Below are 5483 nucleotides of genomic sequence, written 5' to 3' on the forward strand. Positions count from 1 at the left end.
AGCTCAGTAATCCTCAGAGTAAGGTCTATTCTCATGCCCATTTTAGAGATGGGGAAAGTGAGGCTCAGGGAGGAAGTGGTGCTGCCCGGCAGCAACTGACTCAGGCCTGTGCCCCTTGCTGCTCCTTAGCTGCTTGGCCCTGAGGGCAGGTAACTGGGCATCTCCAGGTCCCAGTTTTACTTTCTTCAAAAGTGGGATAAGAAGATTTAACACATAGAGTGGTCACAGAAAATCAGCACCTTTCAAGCTAAAACTCAACCCCTGGGTTGGCATTATCATCACGGACAGGAAGCGGAGTTCTGTTCTTTTGGTAATAAGCTGGGGTTTTCAGAGTTGAATTTCTTAAGTCCAGCTTGCTCTAAATCAGCCCCCTATTTGGGTCTGTACCTCACAGGCAGCTTCAACAGATTGATTCACAGGTCCTGGGAGCTGAACTGAAAGGAATGAGTTTCGCTTGAGATTCTAATCACATCTGTGACCTTTGTATCAAGTGTCTTAAGGAAATAAAATAAAACCAGAAAGACAAGTCCTAGAATATTTTATGTAGAACTGCACTGTCCCTATGGCAACCTCAAACCAGAAATGGTCCCGAGCTCCTAAAATGTGAAAAGTCCAAACTGAGATGTGTCATGAGTGTAGAATTCATACCTGAATATGAAAAAAAAGTAAAATATCTAATTAATAATTTTAAAATATTGATTATATGTTAAAATGATATTTTGGATCTATTGGTTAAATAAAATACATTACTGTGTTTGTGCTAAATCACTTCAGTTGCCTCCCACTCTTTTCAACCCCATGGACTGCAGTACGCCAGGCTTCCTTCCTTGTAAGTGGGAGGGGTGTAGCCTGCCAGGCTCCTCTGTCCAGGGGATTCTCCAGGCAAGAGTACTGGAGTGGGTTCCCATGCCCTCCTTCAGGGGATCTTTCTGACTCAAGGATCAAACCTGCATTTCCTGCTGGCAGTCAGGTTCTTTATCACCACCTGGGAAGCTCAAAGTATCTTATTATGGTGGCTAAATGATATCCCTCAAGGATATTACATCTTAACTCCTAGAACCTATAAGGTTACTGTAATGGAGAAAGGGTCTTTATTGCAACTGTGTTTCAGTTAAAGATTTTTTTTGGCTGTGGAATCTTACTTCCCTGATCAGGGATTGAACCCATTCCCCCATAGTGTGGAGTCTTGACCACTGGACCACCAGGAAAGTCTTCAGTTGAAGATCTTCAGATAATGAGATTATCATGGATTAGCCAGGTAAACCCTAAGTGAAAACACATGTTGTTGTTCAGTAGCTCAGTCGAGTCCGACTCTTTGCAACCCCGTGGACTGCAGCACACCAGGCTTCCTTCCTTGTAAGTGGGAGGGGTGCAACCACAAGCCAAGGAAGCTGGAAGAGACAAGGAACAGATTTTCTCCTAGATGGTGGGGGTAGCTCAGACCTGCTGACACCTGGGTTTCAGACTTTAAGCCTCCAGAACTTGAGAGTTAAGTTTCTGTTGTTTTAACTTCACCAAATCTCTGGTGATTTGCTATAGTATTCTGGGAGAACTCAAACAGTTATTGAAATTAATTTCACTGTTTCTTTTTTTTTTTTAACATAGCTACTAGAAAATTGATACTTATGAATGTGGCTGGCCCTCTTGGTGACCTTGGACCTTTCTCCAAGGAAAGGAAGCCACCTTTCCTCTCTGGCTCCTTGTTCAACAAGGCGTTGAACCAGAGTCACACTTCCCATCCACAGTCTTTGGGTCTCTATGGATCCAGGAAGGTGCCTGCAGATTTATTTTTAGGTTGGCAGTACTGGTTAAAGATATCTTTGGTCTTTGGCTGGATTATATGAAGTAAGCACTCTCTCGAGATCCAACCAGCAGTTACACATGTCCTGTGGACATGCAAACCCTTTTAAAAACACAGAAAGACATTTTGTTAGTTTCTTGGGGCTGCCATGACAAATTATCGCATATAAACAACAGAATTTTTTTCTCTAGTAGTTCTGGAAGCCAGAGGTCTGAAATCCCGGTGTAGGCAGGGCTGGTCACCTCTGGGGGAGTCCCTTTCACGCCTCCTTCCCAGCTTCAGGTGTCGTCTGGCAGCCCTTGGTGTTCCTCGGCTTGTGGCCACATCACTCCAATTTCTGCCTCTATCTCTACATGGCCTTTCTTCTGAGTCTCCTTCTCTGTTCTCTCTCAAGGCCAGCCATTGTGTTGAGTCCATCTCAAATCTGAGATGACCTCGTTTCAAGATCCTTAACTTAATTAAGGATCGAGGTGATAGTGAAGGATAGGGGAGGCACGGTAGGACTGGTGTGCTGCAGCCGGTGGGGTTGCAGAGTGGGACACAGCTTAGCGACCCTGTGGTGACTAATTTAATGTGTCGATTTGGCTGGTCACCGGGTGCCCAGATGAAGCATTATTTCTGAAGGTGTCTGTGAGAATGTTTCTGGATGAGATTAGCATTTGAATCAGTGGACTCAGGAAAGTAGGACGCCCTCCCCAGCGTAGGTGGGCTTCATCCAGTCACCAGGGCTGAACGACGACGATTCACCCTTCTTTTCTGGCCTCCCCGGCTCATTCACTTCCCCAGCCCTCAGGGGGAGGTTTAAACCATTGACTTCCCTGGTTCTCAGGCCTTTGGACTTGGACTGAACTATGCCACCAGTTTCCCGGGTCTCCAGCTTGCAGATGGCAGTTCACAGGACTTCTCAGACTCTATAATCACATGAGCTTATTTTTCATAATAAATCCCTTTAGAGGATAGATAGATAGACAAACTCTATATGGATTATATATAGACACCCAGGTGGTGTTAGTGAAAAAAACCTGCCAGCCCAGTGCAAGAGACTCAGGAGACTCGGGTTTGATCCCTGGGTTGGCAAGATCCCCTGGAGAAGGAAATGGCAACCCACTCCAGTATGTTTGCCTGGAGAATCCCATGGACAGAGAAGCCTAGCGGGCTACAGTCCATAAAATCACAAAGAGTCAGACACAACTGAAGCCACTTAGATATCTATATAGTCATATAATCTCTCCTCTCTCTCTGTCTATAGTATATATATATATATATATATATATAAACATATTTATTTATATATAAATGATTTGATTGATGATTGATTTATTTGGGGGGGGTGTCTGATCTTTACTGGAGCACTTGGACTCAGTAGTTCTGGCACTTGGGCTTGGTTGCCCTTGCAGTTCGTGGGATCTTAGTTCCCTGGCCAGGGATTGAACCCAGGTCACCTGGATTGGAAGGTGGATTCTTAACCACTGGACCACCAGGGAAGTCCCTGATTTTGTTTTTGATTTTGTTTCTCTGGAAAACCCTAATACAGACCCCACTTCCAAATAAGGTCACATTCACAGGTGCTGTGGGTTAGGACTCAGACATATCTTTTCTGGGGACATTATTCAACACCCTACAGACATGTTACCTCTGTCTTTGTAGAAGCTGGACTGCAAAGGGGGCTCAGAGCATGGGTCTGCAACTCTGTGGATCAGGATTTGAATTCTCCACTTGTGATCCTGTTGCTATTGCTGTTTTTCTCCCTGGAACCTCAGGAATCTTCTATGAAAACTGGAAATCTTTGTGTTATGAGTATTTGCTCCAAAAGATTGTTGTGAGACCTCTCATTAGCTCTTAGGATAAGTTACCCTGAAGCTGCAATACTTTGGTCAGCTGTTGCGAAGAGCCAACTCACTGGAAAAAACCCTGATACTGGGAAAAATTGAGGGCAAGTGGAGAAGGTGGCGACAGAGGATGAGATGGTTAGATAGCATCACCAACTCAATGGATATGAATTTGAGCAGACTCCAGGAGATAGTGGAGGACAGAGGAGCCTGGCATGCTACAGTCCATGGGGTTGCAAAGAGTCATATGTGACTTAGCAACTGAACAACAAACAACAGTTACTGCTTGTGTTCTTATTTATAGTAAGATGTTGGCCTCCTGCAAGGCCCTATCAATGCTGTTCCTTCTCTGGCTTTGATTAGGACATGCCTTCTTTCCTCACCCCACACTTGGTCACCCCAAGCTCAGGGCCAGTTTTGCGTGTTCACACATGAGGGTCCTGAGCTCAGTTAACTGCTCTGCTGTCTTCTTAATAACTTGTGAACAAGGGACTTTGCATTTTAATTTTTCACTGGGGCCCACAAACTTGGTAACCAGACTGGCTTGGGGTCTCCGTGCTTCCTGTGTCTGTAGCCGCGAGCGGTAAGAATTTTCCCCTCCGGTCTGAGTTGGTTCAGTGGCACACGGGGTGATGGCCCCTCTAAGAGGAATCTTTCTGAACTGGGTCGTGGCCGCTGGAAAACATGGGCTCTAAGGGTCAGCTGATGGGGTGGCAGCTGTTTCACCTGGAAGAGGAGATTTGGGATGGACCCGGCACGTCCTCCAATTTCTGAAGGGCGCTGGGGAGAAGAAGGGAATCGCAGCAGTATTTTCGGTGGCCCAGGAAGGCAGATCCAGCTCAGTGGAAAGGAAGAATTGTGAACAGAGAGTTGTGCAGGATGGGAATGGCTGACTTCAGTTCAAACCTTAGCTCTGCCTGGAGGCTGAGAGCTCGGGCTCTGTCTTGGGGTATTTCCATCTCTGTTCAAATCTGTGGCCTTAGAGAAGGTCATTCAGAGCCCTGAGGCCATTTTCCCATGTAGCAAACAGGCCTGAGAATGCTCCTTAACACAGGGCGAGGTGCTAGACATAAAACAAAAGGCAAGTTTACAGGTACAGCATGTAAAGGAAGCCTGGCTCCGGGGAGGTTCAATTCAGTTCAGTTCAGTTAAGTCGCTCAGTCGTGACCGACTCTTTGCGACCCCATGAATCACAGCATGCCAGGCCTCCCTGTCCATCACCAACTCCCGGAGTTCACTCAAACTCATGTCCATCGAGTCGGTGATGCCATCCAGCCATCTCATTCTCTGTCGTCCCCTTCTCCTCCCGCTCTCAATCCTTCCCAGCAACAGAGTCTTTTCCAGTGAGTCAACTCTTCGCATGCTAACTAGCTGCTGCCATTGCTATTGTTGCTCTTGTTATTATTACTGGAAGACAGTGAGTTCCCCAAACTGGCAGGGTTCGAGTAGAGATGGCCCAACCGGGACTTGCAGAGATGACCCTTGCACCAGAGCTAAAGGAGGAAGTGACCTCTTTGCCCCCTGGACAGTTTCGGCATCTGGCATATTTGGAGGATTAGTTTAGAAACCTACAGTCATAAAAGACTGTCTTTGTCCTGGAGGGAGAGGGGGTGGCACATTTTTTGGTGGAATGGAGCAAGTTTGGGGGCCTGGAGGCTGCTGAAGAATTGGGAGGTGGGGGTGTTCCCATGGTTCTTGCCTTTGAAAACCTCAGCCAGCTGTCCCCTGAGCCATCGCTCAGGAATGCACAAGAGCCCCTCCAGGGCCTCCTAGGAAATGGGCTCCCGATGTGTCTGAGAGCCGGACACAGGAAAACAGCACCGGTGGGTGGCATGTATGGGAGAGCAGGCTGG

The sequence above is a fragment of the Moschus berezovskii genome, chromosome 11 (genome assembly GCF_049115385.1).
Source record: "Moschus berezovskii isolate FMDL1 chromosome 11, NW_MosBer_1.0, whole genome shotgun sequence".
Classification (NCBI taxonomy): domain Eukaryota; kingdom Metazoa; phylum Chordata; class Mammalia; order Artiodactyla; family Moschidae; genus Moschus; species Moschus berezovskii.